Genomic DNA, 20,004 nt, shown 5'->3' with positions numbered 1-20,004 from the left:
GATTCAAAATTTTATAAGAAACTATGTCTTATATGCTAAATCTGTGTACAAAAATTTATCTATATAGCTCTTTGTGTTTCGTATCGAAATCACTTGTACTCAAACCCATGTACCAAATTTCATTTGTTTAGCTTAAAGTATTTTTGAGTTATCGGGTTCACAGGCAGAAAGACATATGCCAAAAGAACCATTTTTGAACTCTGAAAGGTCTGAAACACAGATATTTGCTACAATCTCGAGGCCAAATATTTTCACGATTACATTACTTCGTATACGAGAGCATAATAAATGGTTATCATGTTCAGCTAAATACCACCATTCAATTGAATTGATGCGAAAAACTGTACGACATTTGTAAATCAACAGTTAACATTTGTAATCTATCATCTGAATTTTTAATGCTAAAACATGGCCAATTTTTAATCGACTGTACTTAGTGAAACCGAAAAGTATTAAGAAGCTCCATGTAAACGCATTGATAGCCACGAATTTCAACTGCCTCAACTATAGTTATAATCCGTTAGATAAACAAAAATTTTTAATCGGTTAAGCATAACAGCTTTAATAACTCATTTCAATCCCTGAAGGCGTTCTGTTTTATGCCACGGGACTTTGCTATGGGTCTTGCATACTTTCGCTTGGTAAGTATTCCCAACTGGAATTTATTAATATGACGTCAGAGTCACAGGGGAGTAAACAGTCTTAAACAGGTGATTGAATAGTTTATTTTTAATTTCACACTGGCCGGGCATGCTTTGAAGATCATATGACTGTAATCATGGGTTATAGTTGATAATAAAAATAATTATCAACTTGACATTAATAATTTTCCAACTGCAATGTTAAATCAGCTAGTAGCCTTTTCGCCAAAAAGCAGTCTATTGATATAAGCAGCACGATTACCCACTTTCTCCCTAAATCATAGCTATGTTGCTGTATCATCAAAGCCCATTACTGGATTTTAAAGTGATTCATTCAAATTTTAAATAATAAGTTTCACTGCAAATTTTCTTTAAAGTGATTCATTCATTCAAAAATTAAATAATAGGTTTCACTGCTAAAGAGATTCATTCACATTTTAAAAAATAGGTTTCACTGCTAAAGAGATTCATTCACATTTTAAAAAATAGGTTTCACTGCTAATTTGGAAAAAAAGTTATTTTATTCCCTCAAATTCACTATTTTAAGTGAATGACTCGACAAAGAGCAAATTAATTATTGTAAGTAGTAAACAAAAAAGGAGAAGTATCTTGAACATGCCCATTATTGTAAGTAGTTAAGAGAAGAGGAGAAATATTCTGACCGTGATCATTATTGTAAGTAGTAAATCGAAAAGCAGAAGTATTTTGACCGTTACTCCTGAGAGAAAGCAAATGAATGTTAGAATGTGGGCTAATCCATTCCTAATGTGGCTAATCCATTGTTCCATTATAACGAGCATTCTAAAAAATATATGAAACACATAAAAACTATATTCCGACTTTCTAAACGAGCAATGTCCTAAAATTGGTGAAATACACTGACCATTAACTTGATAGAAAGAGCACCAAGACCAAGGGAAAGAAGGCCAAAACCACATTGGGAAGACTAAGTGTAACTAAGAATGAAGGAAATATTATTACGGTCATTATTTTTCAGAGTGAGAGCCTAATGGGTGGCTAAGGTCAACAATCGCGAATAAGTAGTTTTTCAACCGACTAATTAGAAGAATGTGGATTGCAGATTTTGTCTGAATCTATGTCGCATTCATATCCATAATTGTTTCAACAATTGAAGATTTTACCAAAACAAAGAAGAACAAAGATTTTACCAAAACAAAGAAGAACAAAGATTTTACCAAAACAAAGAAGAACAAAGATTTTACCAAAACACTTGTCAGAATAATTAGATCATACGAATTGTAATGAAATGTGTCAGGTAAAAATATTGAGAACATACAGAATATCTCTAAATAGTCGACATTATAGTGAAATGTTCCAATTTTTAATAAGATACTAGTTTTTTATGATCATACTTTTTGAAATGAAGCCCGATGGCGTAGTGGGAGCTCTTTGTGCTCACAACACACAGGTCGGAGATTCGATCCTCAGTCTGGACAAGGTCGACTCAGCCTTTTATCATTTCAGTGAGTCGATTAACTGAGGACCAAGCATGCTTGGGAACTAAACACTGGGGGTTTCGCGTTAGGCTGACCACCCAACCGGGACATATGCCTTAGCCCCAGGGTCCTCGGTCAAGAAAGCAGATATGGGCACTGTAGGCCTTGACCCACATTGGCTGCCGTGCCACTGAGTTTAGTTTAGTTTATACTTTTTGAAATTCATTGGATTTGAAATTTGATGATATTTTGTTATTATATGCACAAGCATGTTGGGTTTTCCTTTTCTGCTCTCACGCATTCTCTTTCAATATTGTTTCTAAAACTTTTGAATTTATTTTAATGAATCTACTAAAAAATGCTTTATATTTCAGCATCCTCTTCATATTGAAAAGTGTGCTTATTTGATCATATAAGATTCATTTTGAAAGATAAATTTTATCCAACAAAGTCTTGAATTAATTGATTGAAACTAGTGAGAGTATCGGATGATCTTGCAACAATATATGCATTCACAAAAAAGAAAATAATTCCCTGCCTCTTCTTTAAGATGAATAACTTTACTTCAACTTTTGAATTTCCCTAGATATTATTCCATTTTTTTGTGTGAAGATTTTTCATAAATTATTAAAAAGCTACCGTTCAATCAAAGTATTTAATTTGTATTTTTTGGCTATATACTTCCTATTGTCCAAAATCATCCATTTATTCTATTAGCTTATACTAATAATTTAGCTTTAATCATGTTTTGAAAGCCTTATTTAAGCAAAAAGGGAATCCATTATATAAACAATTTCTATAAAAACAGCATCATTTATCAATTTGTTATTGAGAAATATTTAAAAATTTATCTGTTCATAAATTAAAAAAGTATACATATAATTATTAATCAAAAAAATTTTCTGTTGCCTTAATGTAAACAAAGGCATTAACTACCACGCTCTTAGCTCAATATTTTTTATTCTTATCGATAAAAACACTTTACTGCACTCTCCTTGGTTATGAAGAATGAGCAAAGTGATCAAATCCCAATTGCCTTATTTAATTTTTCCAAAAACAAAGATAACCCAAATAAACTTCCAAAATGCATAACTCAACTGAAAGTCATTGCAGCAATTTATTATTATTGTTTTTTGGATGAACTCATTTTGCGGTAGCTTTTAAAAGAGTTATGTTATTTAGATAAAACTATTAGACAGCCAGCTTATTTTCTCAGACAAGGAAAATTAATGGTATTTAATTGTCATTGGAAATGCTTTTTTTTCTTACTAAGCTTTAATTAAAATTGCAAAGGAATTTCATACAATCGGTCTGTAGAAATATGAAAATAAGTGTAAGTAAAACGAACTTTCAATACACGTAGCGATTTTAAAGAGATATTTTATAGTATAATATCCAAAAACTAAATAAATCGCTCGGATATTTCTTCGTTTATGTATTGATTAAAATTATATCTATAAAGTAAATTATATTACAATTTTCCTTAATTGCGAAAATGAAATGAGCTAAAGAGGAAATAATTTTAAATAATATTTAAGAAACTAAAGCATATATTGTTTAAAACATTTCCAATAAAGCTTGTTTTATGGACACAATTGAGAAAAACACCTTATTTAGTTCCTAAGGAAATGTATGTAAATTATAAATCCTGCATCTTATATAGAAACTCTCAATCGAAAAAGCAATCATTATGGAATTCAATTAAAAACAAATATTTCCTGAATTAAACTAAAAAAGATACACTATATTTAGAGAACTCCAAACGCTTTTGCTGCTACAACTAAAACACAAATGAACTTAACCAAATTAGAAATAAATATTGTTTAAATGTTTAAGTCAAACCAATTGAATCCCTGCCTGAGGGTGATCCTTGAAAATGTCTTCCGGCTACGTTCATCATTCCTTCCTTTGGTTCCTTTTATGCATTTAAACTTAATATGCATTTCTTAATTGTCATAAAATATAGAATAATTTTGGGAATTACAAATATGTAAACATTTGTCGATAAATAATACAGGTGTATAATGCAGAGACAAATGCTCAGAGTTTGTTCTGCTTACTGGTCCATTTTAGAAATTTTAAAAGCATCCTAATGAAAATTTTCACTTGTGAAAAAAAAAATTGTTTAGAAAATGAATAAGGCGGAGGAAAAAGAAGAAAAGATAAGGTAAAGTAAAGTATTTACAGTGCGAGTGAAGAATTTGAAGAATGCAATGCAAACTTTCTGCTTCGGAAAACAGTCAATTGAATTTAACGGTCATTTATAACAAAAGAATACCGTAAGAATTGTGGAATTAATGAGTAACCAAACAAGATAATGAATGGGTGGAAAGACGTACCTGAAAACTTGTTAACATTTAATGGCTATAAGGAAAAGCTAGGGACATTTTATTCATTTTATATATTATGAAAATTATGCAATACTAATGGAGTTGTATTTTTAATCATAGTTTAGTTGATGATACAATATGAAAGCTTACTTTGTTATAAATGATTACTTTTATATAAATCAGTAAATCAAGAGTGATTTTGCAGCAGAAGCTTACTGAGCTTCAGAAGTTCCTAATTTTCTTTTTCAATTGGGCCAGTATTGCTTGCCATTTCTGTGCATAAAACTCTTAACCTCAACATTGTAATACATTTCGGACAATATTAAAACATTTTACTAATATCGAGAAATAGAGAATACGGTTTCAATACTATTATACTATACTGAGAAATAACTTATTATTATTCTGCATGCTAATTGATTTAATTTAATTCCTCATAGATAAATAATGTGAGGAAAAATTGAAATATTATGGTGCGAAAATTAAAAATTTTTACTTAATAATTCTTATTATGTGTGATTTAATTTCTAAAATTTTATTGAAATGGATAGCCATATTATACGTTCTGAGTTTAACGTTGTTATAGCTATATTGTGAAATTTGTATTTAGCAGTTTGACAATGTATCACCATCTTATTCTTTTTCTTACATATTTTACCTTACATGACCAGACAACCTAGATACATTTGTACATATTCTGGTTTGACCTTTTTTTTAAAGCTTCCAGATTCAAAATTTTTCAGAAAAACAATAATATATTTTAAATAAACTAAACGAATGTCAATTCTCAAAAAAAATGATCTAGATATAGCTATGGAAAAATTATTTTTTTAAAACTCTTTATTCGAACTTTTATTTTATATTCAACAGCAATAATTATTCTATTTAACCAACTATCAAAAGCCATACTAAAGAACTCCTGCAATTTACAAAGTAGGCTGCTTCACCTTGTTTTATAATGTTTTATAACATTTTCATAATGTTTTTACTATGTTATTCTAATCTGCTTCTGCATGTCATTGTTTCGTTAGCCCACTGTGTAAAATGCGTATTCGCTAACCACTTTGTTACTCTTACGGAATCTTATTTTATGGTACGCTGTACATGATATATCAAGATATGAAATGCCGATTAATAGTTCCTCTTTTGAAGCAAATAATTTAATTTAAATTTTCATTAAAGTTCACAATCACAAAATTTGAAAAATTTAATGAAAAAAATTGTGTGTTTGCCAAAATAATAAGGTAGTTGACGTTTTGGATATTCGGAAGACTGTTACCATAATTTTACCAAATAATGGTAATAGTTTTAAAAATATAAATGGCCGTTTGGCGCAAATATATCGCGACTACCGCATCATGATGCAACTCGGTTTCGGAAAAGAAATTGTTACTTTAGCTTTGTCATCTAATTGTAGCATCTCAATAATTACTTAATTATGTCACTACGTTAAAACCAAACATAAACAATGCAGTTGAAGTAAATAAAAAACATACATAACTCATACATAATTTAAGAAATGCACAAACTGAATGGAGGACATAATAAAAGTTCCATAGAAGAAAAAAAAATCAAAATGTGATTTGTATTATCCTATTGCTATTTTACCAGCGGGATAGCGAATTTTAGTCATTCTTGAAGACCAGGAAAATGGCAAATATTCTGATAATTTAAGAAGGCAACAAAGAAACTATAGAAATCTAATACACGCACCTGTCAAAAATGATTAAATCTTCTGGAAGGCAATAATTGCAAGAAAATATAGTTCTAAGGTGTGTTTCAATTTTTAGGGACACCAATAAAAATGAAAATAAAAGCGTGAATAATAAATATTTGACATTTATTTCTGAAACAAGTTAGATAATAACAAGAATAAATATTGTAAGATAATTTAGATTAAATAAATAAAGATTACACAAATAAATTTCAACTTTGAAATAACTAAACAAAAGAGCAGCACAAATTTTGTGTTTCAAATTTTTAGGGACAGTGGAATTAAAAGCTTCAAAACTTCAAATTAAACTTTTTTACCGTTCAATATTAGTAACATTTTTTCTGATGACATCATATATTCTGTTTGGCATGGAATATATTAGGTTCTGAAGAAGTGTTGGATCCAGAGAACACCAAGCTTTCATTATTGCTTGTTGAAGTTGCATTTTCGAATAAAATTGACGCCCTCCTTCATAAACTGTTCTTGCCAAAAGACCCCATAGATTTCCAATGGGGTTTAGATGAGGGCTTCTAGCTGGCCAATCCATAACTTTCACATTGTTATCTCTAAACCACTTTTTTGTTGATTTTGAGCTGTGGATAGATGCATTATCTTATTGAAAAGTCCAATTTGGACCACATATTTCAAGTCCTGCATTAAGTAAATGTGTTTGTAACATTTCTTGGTATCGATCAGAATCCATTCTTTCATTCACAAATGCCAGTTCGCATGTACCATTGAAGCTAAACGCTCCCCAAATCATAACAGATCCACCACCCATTTGCCTTTTGGAGAAAATCTCCGGTTCTCTTCTTAGATCATGCCAGTAATATCTCCAACCTTCTGGCCCATCTAGATTAAACTTCTTCCCGTCGCTGAACATGACTTCTATCCACTCATCTTTGAAATGCATGCATTCCTTTGCCCAGAATAAAGGTTGTAATTTGTGTTGTTTGGCAAGTGGTGGTTTGCAAGTCTTTTTTGCATATTTCATATTTTTATTGCTCTTGATTGACCTCCAAACAGTAGTGTGAGAACATAGCAGTTTCAATTCTTTTGTTGCTTTTCGTACTGATGATTTTTCATTTACACATTTCTGAATAATTCTCCTGCGGGTACGTGAATCGAGCTTTGGCTTAGGTTCTCGCTTTTGAATGGCAGTTGATTTCACATTTAACTGCTACACATAATTTTCCACAGCACGTTTTGAACGTTTTATGAGGGCTGCAATATTTCTCAAAGACGTTTTTCGCTGTAATAAGCTTTTATTTGGCCTTTTTCAAGATCTGATAACCATTTCCCTTTAGCCATATTTCTTCGGCAAAAAATTAAGTACTAACGAGGACGTTTACAATATAAGATTTTTAAGTTATTAAAACAACTGGTAGTAAATGAAAATGAGCAATAATAAAGATTTAACTTGAATTTATATACCATCTCATCTAGCTGTCCCTAAAAATTTGAAACACAAATTTGGCATTTTTTTTGTAATTTCTTCTTTTATTAGCATTGATATTTATTTAATTATTTTAGATTTTTTTATTATATTTAATTTTTCATGTTTTTCAAAGAAGTTTTTACAGATATTAGGTAAAAATTATTTCGATTTTATGTTTTTATATGATGTCCCTAAAAATTTGAAACACACCTTAAAACAACAGCAAGGAAATATAATAAATTTAATAAAAGAAATAACAACTAGGAAGTATAATAGTAATAAGAATGGCATGAAACATTTAGGAAATTTGCGCTAAATAAATAATAATGAGGAATTCATTCAACGATTTAATGAATGTTTTGATATTATAGAAGAAAAGAAAATTATCAATAATAAGTAAATAAATCCACACATCCATAGTAATTTTTTGAATTTTTTTTGTATCTTTTATCTAACTAGAACTGAATATTACTTTTAACCACTTAGAAAATATCTACTTTTATAAATATAGCAACATACATGTGAAAAATTCATGCATCTTTTAAAAAAAAATTGTTATTTTATTATATTTATTCACTATATATTTATAAGAAGCATAATAAATATCTTACGAAACGTTCTCGTAGGTTGAGTCTCACATTATTATTTTTGCTAATCAAAACACATTTTTAAATAATTCATAAGAAAGCGAATATAGAAACAATAACCGACTTAAAGAAACAAATCTTGAAACTTGGAAATTACTAAGTGACATTTAGAAAACAAACTCCAAACACCAAATAACTACAAATATTCTAGAGTAAAAGTACAAGCGCAACAAACAGTTTAGTTATCGATCCTGGAAATCTTCGTCCCAAGTGTCTAAATTTCATTTACGGCACACATCCAGGAGATAAAATCACGACAAAATTTCCCACTTTTCTGCCATTAGTTCAAGCTGTTCATTTATTTCAGTCCTCTTACCACTTGCTATTCTTCTTCTTCTTCCCACCCTCACTTCCACCCTTTTTCGATTTGTTGCCACTGAATCAGTGAAAAGATTGCTTTCTTTCCTATGTATTGTTAAGGGACATGATCTTGCCTTATTGGAAGGGGGCCTGTCGTCCGGAATGCCTGACAAAACCGGTGACGAATTCTTCCCCAGAACTAGATTTGGTTCCTTGGGAATGAAGTAGAATTCATGGAGGTATTAGTGGTTTATTCGGTTCTCCTAGATTATTTTCGAGGAGATAATTTAGGGAAAGGCGTTGTTGAGGTGTATTCTTCTGAATAGACGTTGTTTAAGATGAATTGATAGCTTGCATTCAGAAAATTTATATAAATGCTTTGCCGCTTTTGAAGGTTTTTTTCACTTTTTTTATAAATATTGGAGAAATTGTATATTTATTTCCCACTTAAAACTAGGTTTTTACCAACGTTTACTGATTCACGCTAGAATAAATGTTACATAAAAGCAGAAATATGATTAAATGTAATCTATAAACTTTCAAAATGAAGAAAATGTGATTCCAAAGAAAGAAGGAATACGTTTCTTTCAGTTCTGACTATTCTTACATTCATCTTTTGTTAATTTTATTTATATACATATTTATCTTCTAATTACAAAGTTAGGATTGTATTTTGTATTGATAATTGTATTTATTACAGCCATTTTTTTTCTCTTCGATCTATTCTCTTTTCTGATCCCCTCTCCTCAGCTAATGCGATGGTCTATTTGAAATCAAAGATCCATTTCGCCTCTAAAAGTATATATTAGAAATTAACTTAATTTACTTAACAACGCTATAAAAAAGAAGGTTATTTGTAAATTATTGTATTTTATTTCCAAATCTGTCTGGTAAAATCTGTTTTTGACTAAAAAATTATAAATGTTGATTAATTTTAAAACAACCAAATATTTATCTTCTAAGAAAGAGGCGGCAATGTAGAATCCAAGAGGAATTTGATTTTTAAGAAATTCTTGGATCATTTATCACCATGGGACAAACGAATTGTGTTTATACCTTACTTTGACCGATTGAAGCCCAATAATATTTTTGTTATTATTAGCATAAGAATCAGGTACAAAACTTTAGATTTCCAAGGATGAATGTAAAATATAAAATGGTTTGTACTTCATGTTTTGTCTAGGCATTTAATACAATACGTTAATATAAAAGTGACTGAAATGTTTCAAAATACTCTAATTTTATAAAATAAGTAGTACATGTGCTTGAAGTATAATTTTAAGTTCCAATATGAACTCGGAATAGAAAAGTAGAAGATCGAAGCCCCCTTTAGCCTAATCAGAAAAGGAGTTTTGGTGATAATAGGTAATGTCCTGATTTGAGACTGGAGGGTCCCAGGTTTAAGACCCAGTTGTGTCGAAAAACTGTAGTGTAAATGGATATGGTTCATGTTAAATTCTTCGGAACTTCGTATTTGAAATTGAAAAACGACAGCAATAATAAATTAGTGAAATCTGATTCAAAAGGCGTTTTAATTATAATTTGGATGAAATAAATTACATGTATGAGAAAAAAAAATATCAGTACATTCTCCAGTTGTTACAGTAAGAGAAATTGTATTAAAAAAAACAACGTTTCAGTAAAAACTATGTCAAATGTCTGAAAATAATAAATTTGCATACATTAATTTACATACAGAAGTCTCTGCCTCTGCCTCTCTGCAAGTCTCTGCCTCAAAATAACTTTGAAAATGATATTCAAAAATCTCTTCGGCAGAATGGCATTTACTTTGTTTAAGGAGTATAACAGTACAAATAACATACCGAAGAAGATTTTACAAAATTAGAATATAGCTCTCTAATTACTTTCAGGATGTAAATATGTGTAAAGGAACATTACTATGAAATAACTTTATCTGAAAATACATACACGGATGTGCATCTCAAAATGTGAGAGCATTCAATCCGATTTTTATTTTTTTTACAGCCGTAGTTTTAGAAAATAAGAGAAGTTTTTAAAATAAGAAATTTTGTGCTTGTATTTTTTGCAGTAATACTGCCTGCGTGTAGATAAAGAAAATTGTGCATTTATATTCAGAATTCTTAATTAGAGGCAAATTATTTAGAAATACATTCACTAGAACTTGCAACAAAGAAGAGCAAAAACAAATTCTCAATTAAAAACCTTAATTGAAAATTTATGCCGGACATGTTAGAAAAAAAAAGAATAGCTCTAAAGATAAACGATGCATTAAAAATACATTAGTTTGCTGAAATTAACTATGAGTGAATAAATGAATTTTGCAAGTATTTAATTACATTTTGGCAAATAAAGAATGTTGGGAATAAGAATGAAAAAACAACTATTTTGAATGAAAGTTGAATCACATCTTAACAGCTAAGAAACAGCTGTCTTTTTAAATGCTGAAATGTATTGATTCTTACCGTTTAAATTTTTTTTTTTTTTTTATGATTTTCAAGCTAATTTGAGACAGTTTAATATTTCAGAAATGGAAAAACAATATTTTTTTATTTGTATTTATGATGGTGTATGAGAAGCGAATGTACTTATTTTGATTTACGATTTATCGCTTGCTAATCTCGTTTCCCCATATACTTTGAATACAAACCTTGATAGAAGTGCCATCTCGTAGCAAATTGTTGAACTATCTCAAGCGATAATTATGTTATTTAGTAGAAACCTGTTGCTGCTTACTAATGAAACCATGTTTATGATAGCAGCTTAAAAATTAATTCTACCATTAAAAATTTCTTGAAAATTAAAATTCCTTAATTGCAAACCTAGGATTTTTTTTAATGTTTTCATTATATTCAAGGTAGTGTGGAGTTTAGTAAGAAAATTCATATATTTGTTTGTACATTTCAATGTAACTTATGAAGAATGCCACGAATTGGAATTGCAAATTATGAATATATTTTTGACTTAAGATACTCAAATAAACATATAAAAGCAAATATTGAACACTTATAATATCAGTATGAAATAATTATAAATGTGAAACGAATTCTGTTTTCATGATAATTAAATATGAATACATTCTTTGGAATGAAAAAATCATGATGTCTATAGAAAAATTTTATTTCAGTTTTTTTTAATAATTATTGGAAAAAGTAGAATGGGGAAAAAAATGAGAAATTTCTACCAAAAATGTATTTATAGTATATTATTAGCGTTTATTACAAATGTCTTCAACATTTATAAAGAATATTTCATTAATTATCATTAAAGTTAATAATTGAGATATTAGAAATTAGAGTTATTAAAGACGATGCGCACATATTTTGATTATTGATTATAATTCTTTTATTTTTCTTTCAACAAAACTTTTCAATTAAATTCTCGCAATACAAAATATAGTATTTTTGGCATTTCATTAAAATAATAGTTAATCTTCAGCAAATTTCTAAATCACTAAAGTCTGTATTCTGAGAATCCTGTTATCAACTTTCCCCTATTATGATTTAATTTACTACACGCCTCTATATAATTTTTCCGAAGTCTGTTAGACACTCGAATTTGAGTCACCATTTCTTAGAATTTATATTTATCAAGTTTCTTAGCAATTTCTAGTAAAACTTCACTCCCTAGAAGAATTAAAATGTAAGCAAAACTTAATTAGTAGCATATTTAATTGGAAATTTTGTAAACATTGGTATGATGTGCCTTTATTTCTAATTATTTAGGTTTAGAAAAATAAAATTAAAATATATTTTTATAAGGATGTATCTTAAGAAAATGCATTTAAACCTAAATTTCCATTATTTTGCTATCAGAAATAGTGTCTTGGATAAATTAGGAATATATGCAATAAGAAACATCATTGTTACATTTTTTTTTATGATTGCAATCAATCTTGACACCCTATATTATTAAAATACTTTTTTATATATTTCATTAATTTAATTTCACATTTTATTTTATAATCATGACAAGAATTGCTAAACTTTGCGTTGTGTGCAATATGTTTTTAAACCTTTATTTGCATGTAACTCTTGAGATGAATCAATTATACTTTGTCTTCTGTCAATCACATTCATTAATATAGTAAAATAATTCTTAGATACATGAGTGTTTCAATTGCAGTCATAGAGTAAATAATAAGATATAGTTCATTCACAAATTATCAGATTTCATTGCAACTATAGTAGTCATAACTCGTCACAAAATTCGCTGCAGTCTTGATGACATTCTTCCTAAATATATGCCTTAAAGATTATTTTTTTCTTTTACGATGGCGTTAGTTAAAAAGTAAAAATAGAAAAATAAAAATCCGTGACCAATATCTTTTCACACTTTCATTTTTCATTTAATATAACTTGTTTCATGTTTACAAAGAGATAAATTTACAATTGATTTTACATTCCCTTCCTGGTGTGATGTTGACCGTATAAGTGGCCCCACCTGGTGATGAATTTAAAGAAAAATTAATGTAAAATTTTATAATTTTTCAAATAATGAATTATGAATTGAATCTTAAAGTATAAATTAATTAAAATAAATAAAGAAACTTTTTAATGTATTAATGTAAGAGTGTTTAAATTATTTTGTTTGAAACTTATTGTAAGATTTAAATGCAGAATCGAATAAAATCAATCATTTTCAAGAAAATGCAATTTTCGTATTTCACATTTGATATTAATAGCACTCAAAAATTATTCCGAATAAAATTCTTTTTGAAACAACACATATTTTTCATAACACTAATGAAATGTGTAATTAGAAAACTTTCATATTAGAAAAATTATATAGATTCTTAGTCAATGTATGCTTTTCAGCTCAATGCTAAAACTTAAGCAGAATATAGGTGTTCACACTACATTATGTATTTTCCACAAAAAAGTCTAGAAAAGCTTCTGTCTTAAGGAAGAAAATTGTGTCTATTACATTCGCTCAGTATTTGATATCTGCACATGTGATTTTACGTATGAAATTCAAGGCTTGAAGAAAATTGAATACCAACATAGAGTTAAATGCAGTAAAATTCTAAATTCACGACAATAAATATGACGGATTTTTTTCGGGACTGATGTTAATGGATTTGAATCGATCTATCATTCTCGTATTATTTATCATAAATCAATAAAAATAAATACTTGCATGTAAGCAATAATATTATTTGAATCTAAACTTTATTATTGAAATTTATAATTAATCCCTGAATATTGATACGTGGTTTCAATATTCATATTCATGAAATTAAGCACTTCATGCTCATTTACTAACGCATGAATAGAAAGAAAGAGTTCCTTATATCGAAATCATTAATTGATTGAAATTAATAATTAATTTAAAGAACTACCCTTACTTGGAACTTTTAAATATTTCAGAGTTTACCACGTCTTTATATGGATTTTAAATTAATAATATCCCTAAGGTACTTTACTTAATAAGGAGGTTAAACAAATAAGTAGGTTATGAGGAATAAATCATCTGTTATTCTTTTTCGGCGGGGATTGACAGAATTTGTATCTTAACTTTCTAAGTTAAATGCCCTTCAGGCTTTGTTTGAAAAGATTAAAAATGAGACAGAAAATATTCTAACATTTGAATTTTAATGCAAGAAATCAATTTTGTCCCATTTTCTTCTCTCTTCTTCCGTAATTGGCACTATTAAATTTTCATGAGGCATCCTATGTCTTAAAACACTGGAAGATTCTCTTATTTCAGTTCAATATATACATTTTGGTATTGTTTGGATTTTTAGTTCGCCCGGAATTTTTTCATGCACCTCATTTTCGTCTTCATTATTTCTTCTAAATTGGGCCATTTTTCACTTAGGTTCTACGTATCAGATTGCTCAATTTCTGAGAAGTTCTGCGAGGCAAATTAATTCGATATGATATCGCTTGTTTTATTTGCAATAATATTAAATTTGTATCCTATTTACTAAAACTTTCTGTTGTTAGTGGCATGGATTCTTCCATTTCATTTAAACAGTCACCACTTTTTTTAAGTCCTAATATGTTTTCTTTTCAGTTCAGATCATTATATTTGTTTCGAAATAAGTTAATAGATTCAAATTGATTTCTATTACTTACTTCGCAATAACAATTTTAGAGCAGTGTTTCCTTTATGGAGTGGACTGTTTAATGTTTCCTTTAAGGATTATGGACTTTAGTAAAGTTTTTTCATGAATATGCAGATTTTTAAATTAATTTTTTCAAGTCTTTATTTCGGAATAATCATTTGGAAGACAAATTTCACTATAAATGCACTCGAAAAAAATATTCTGTTTTTCTAAAGCATATAACTACAAGACCCATGGATACGAATAAAAGGATTGTCACAAAAGTGAATTTCTAATAAATTAGTATAAATCTTTTCATCTCATCACTAAAATAGTTGTAGTATTTTATTTAAAAGTTATTTTCTTCAATTTAATCATAAATGTTTAATTTATCCATTGTGCTGATATTTTTCAATGCAGATTAAAATGTTATAACACATTAAAGACACGAAAGAGGTGTTTCAACATAAATAATGCAGTATGGCCTAGCGAAAATACACATCCTTTGTAATTAATTTATCTTTACTTTACATAAATTAAAAAAAAAGAAAAAAATATTTTTCTTCCTTTTAGAACATTTAAGAAACGAAGCACAGATTATGTTTTACTCCCTGTAATTTCCCATTATTATGTTGTTTTTATAAATGTTTCAATAAATGTTAGCACCCTTATCAGCAGATTTATACCTTAATACTAATGACAGATAATTGCTGAATTTCTAAGTCAAAACTTGGATGTCTAACTCAGATATTAACACTTAATAGAAAAATAGTTGGTTTGGCAAAAGGCAGGAAACAAAAATTTCCATTATAATTAAAATTCCTCAAATATATTGATTCGTTTCAGATCGGAATACTTACTTTCAACAATATACAAAACTTAAAGTACGCAGTCACTTTTAGACGGTGGCGGCCGCACTTCTGATTAAAATTTTTTTGAATTCTAAATATTCAAAATTTTATTAATAATTTCAGTCACAAATAGAAATAAAAAAGTAACAAAATGTATTTTTAGTTAGACTTTACTGAATATCTATGAAAATGTTAATAGCTGCGCATCCAAAACTTTCTTTTCATTCATGGCATACTTACTAAAATTAGTTTCATCAGTATCATTGTAAAAAAATTTTCTCATCAGTAAAGATGAAATTTTTAACTAGATAAATTAGTATTCATCTTTCAAATGAATTAATAATAAATCCGTTTTAAATAATAAATTCAAATATTCATTAAAATCATAATTAAAATAAAATTTAGACACATTTATTCATTTTAAAATTTATATATAAATATACAATTATAAATTTAGTTTTTATTTTTATTGAAAAACTACTGTATCTTTTAAAAAAATAATCTCCATCAAGAAAATTATCTCAAATTCATATAAAGTTGCTTGCTTACCCCAAGAGTGAGTAAACGATATCCAAAAGGTAGAGTTAAATCCAAAGACTTTTATATCTGTTCGAAAATAAAAAGAAAATCATTAAAAGCTGAGTGAAAATAATCCACAATTTAAAAAATTAAAAATATATAGGTAAAAAAATTTATATGCTGAAAAACTTTTAAGTTAATCTAAAATAAATTTTAAAAAATATTTGGATACAATCACCAATGAGATAAAAAAAATGGATACATAGTGCTATAATCGAAATCACTGGTTATATTTTTTTGAAACACACAAGCGATTAATTCCTTAACATGCAACAGAAATACTGGTTCAAAGACATATTCAATTATTTTTGAATATGTTCTTTGTTCTGTTTTTAAATTATTTTAAAAGCATGTTTTCATACATTTCTTTAGACTGAATTTGCTTTTTTAAGCTTTATACATTTCTTGAGAGAGGTACATTTCAAACAATTATAAGAGAAATAAATTCATGTTTCAAAGGAAACGAGATTAATTTTATAACTCAAAGTCACGTTTCAAAGATCAAATGAGATTATGTTCTTTTTTCTGTCTTTGTTATAGGTTACTTTCAAGTTGCCTTCATGTATGTATCTTTTTTTTTCTTTTTGCATAATATTTTTTAAAGATGTAGAGCAGGTTACTTTAATTATTTCAATTTGAGTAATTTAATTTGAAGCGATTTTTAAATGTGTTCAGGCTGTTCATGTTTGCATAAGATGTACTATAATGATACTTGAATAAACTCTTCCTTGAAATCCTCTCAAAAATTGTTCAAAGTAAAAAGCGTTTCAAAGATTTTAAGAATTTACTAGTGACTATTAAATATATATTTTAGATTTTATAAGAGCCTTTAATGTTTAATGCACAATAAATCCTTCTATTTTATGTTAAAAGAAGAAAATTAATTTGTTTTTAGTTAAAATTATAGACTTAATTTAAGTTCGAGATGTTCATATATAATTCCTATATGTATAACTATATATGTTTTTCTATATATAACTATATATCTATATTTATATCTATCTATAAATAAATATTTATGTCTATATCTATATTTATCTATCTGCATCTATATCTATAGATACTTTGAAATAAAAATTAAGAATAAATATATTTAAATAAAGCTATATTGTTTTTACATAATAATTAAAATGATTTATATTGATTCCTTTTTTCCTAACACTATGGATTTCAAATATTTGTTTATATTGAATGAATTACTTTCTTATTTGTTTGATTTTGATAATGATTAAGGAATTTCATTCTCTTCGCTTATAATCGAAAACTAGTTTATTAAAATAAACAGTTCTAATTTGTTAAAATTTATGCTAGGACTTAAGAATTATTACGGATGTTTCACTGAAACTCTTAAAAAGTTTCTTCTTTTTTTAGCGAATTTTTATGGAAAAACAACAGAAAATGGAAATTTTCTTCAAAGGAAAGAAACTGCACAGTTAAAAAAAGTTAAAATCTTTTAATTCAACAAAATTGGGAAAATATGGCGTCGAGGTACCTACACCATTTGCCTTCAAGAATGCATATATCTGACAAGTTTGGAGCTCTAAATCAAATTAGCCATTATAACGCCAATGGTAACCCTCCCACCTCGCATCGTTATTGACAGTGAATAATAAGTAGTATGTCGTAAATTATAAAAGTGCTAAGGATTCCAATTAAATATCTTAAAAGTGCATCTCTTTTAAAAATGTGTGAATTTGATAGATATTAATAATTTAATATTTCTTCGCTTATTTATTATGGAGTTTTCTTATCTTTATATAAAGAGGAATTTCATTCAAAAAATTCATGAAAACTATTCTAAGCGATATTTCCATTCCATATTGCAGAAAAGGTCTATAAAATTATGGTGAGTCACTTAGCTCAAAATTTCTTCTAAAAAAATTAAATGTTAATTTTTAATTTCAAATGTTGTTTCCAAATCTCATTCAGAAATTGTGTAATGGATCTTTATTCAAAAAATAAAATGCATTCGTCGTTATCTATATTGTTTTTGAAAATATAAAATTCTGCTTAAAAATGAAAATTGAGTGCTTCCTCAAAAATTAAAATTATTTTTATAGTTTTTTTTTGTTTTCTAAAGCGCATGGTATTCTCTTAAAAATTTATTTATATATATATATATATATATATATATATATATATATATATATATATATATATATATATTACCGTTTACTTTTAGTTAAATTAAATATTTTTGCTTGATATATATACTTGGAATATGCTGAAAATAATGCGAAATATGTAGATTATCTGTGAGATTCATCGTTCTGTAAAAAAGTAAAGTTTATTTATGTTCATGGACATTTCGATTTATGTAAAATTTGAAATTTCGATGTGCTATAGGAGGAAAAAGGTCGTAATGTTAGTTGCATAAGTATTATTTTTGTATGCAATTTATATAGCGCAAATAGATAGTCCATGTTTTTAAAAACAAATCAAGTACCTAGTAATATATCGACATATATATTTGAATTTCTTTGTTGTAAACTCATCAATTTTTTTTCAACATTTATTAATTAATTCCAAAATTACTTTCCCTAAAAAGAATTTTTTCCCCAACTTTTTATTTCAATTCCGAATTGCTATTTCATTAGTTTTTCTCGAAATCATTTTGTTGTTTAAATTAAATCTGAAATTTTGTCGTGTTTCAATATAACTAATATTTTTTTCATATAGAAATTTTTGGCAGTCAAGATGTTTAGTGATTGCAATTGCAATTACGCCTATATTACTTTAAAATTTCCATTTGATAATCATTAAAATCAAAATTAATTATTACTTCATATTGAAAGTCAATATGAAGAATGATTTCATGACTCTTACCAGCAATCTCAAGCATTTTCAGATTTCTTTAACCAAGGACAATTTTGGAAAGTATTTTTAATGCTTATGTAAATAAAAAACGAAATTAATACTTGAAATTGCTTGTTTTAAAACTTAATATTAAAAATTTACCAAGGTTGGCCACCCTAATTAAGAAAATTTGTTGTTAAAATTTATTTTTAAAATATTATTTAAATAAAAATAAAATTAAAATATATAAAATATTAAAATATATAAAAAATATAAAAATATTAATTAAAAATTAATTGTTTATTGACTTAATTCGCCTTTTAAATAAGATTTCACTTATATGAAATCACTGAAATAGAAATTAATCCAAATAACGATTTTTACTATTTATATTTCATCTGCTTTTTTAGGATAAATCTTTTTATTCTTATTATTTAATTAATTATTTTCTATTATTTATTTAATTATTATTATTTAGTTCTTTTCTTTTCTTTTTTTATCCTAAAAATCTTTTGCAACTTTGATTGAACTTATTTCGCATTATGTTTCTCAATTTAGAATATTTGTTTCACAATTTAAGGGTGTATTAATTTTAATATCAATGTAAAATTTTATTTATTTTATTATACAGGCGCTAAAATCATTGCACATTAAACATTAGAGAGGCTATGTTTCAGCCATGTTACTCAAGAAATGAAACGATAGAAATTATATGTAATTTTTATATAAATCCGAAAGACCCAAGAAAAATTATTTTATTAACAGTGAACATTTCTGCGCAAGTAGAAGAAGAAACAATTGCAATCAGCGATGTGATAATGCTAAGAGAGGATATAACTCAACGACGATGAGAGGCGTACACGTTCCTTACTCCGGATTCATTAAAACGCAGATTGGTTTCGCGTTTGAGCATCGATCATTGCCTTTTACTACCAAAATTTCTGGACTGCCGAAAATGATCTCATTTGAATATGGAAATCCACTGGTTTATTAGCGCATTTTAAGTGGGTAGTTTACTCTGTCGTAAAAAGAATGAGAAGAGATTTTATCTGCTTAAAGTTTCCATTTATTTATTCTTTTTTTCCTCAAGAAAGGAAAGTACTTTTACGATCGGCAGTGGAAAACATCGAGGTGATTTTGAAATTCCCGTTGCATTGATTATAAACTTATTTGGCATGCCAGTAAAATTAATTTACTTTGAAGAAATTGTTATCCTCTCGCTT

The sequence above is a fragment of the Argiope bruennichi genome, chromosome 5, assembly GCF_947563725.1.
Source record: "Argiope bruennichi chromosome 5, qqArgBrue1.1, whole genome shotgun sequence".
NCBI lineage: Eukaryota > Metazoa > Arthropoda > Arachnida > Araneae > Araneidae > Argiope > Argiope bruennichi.
This window is presented reverse-complemented; position numbering follows the sequence as displayed.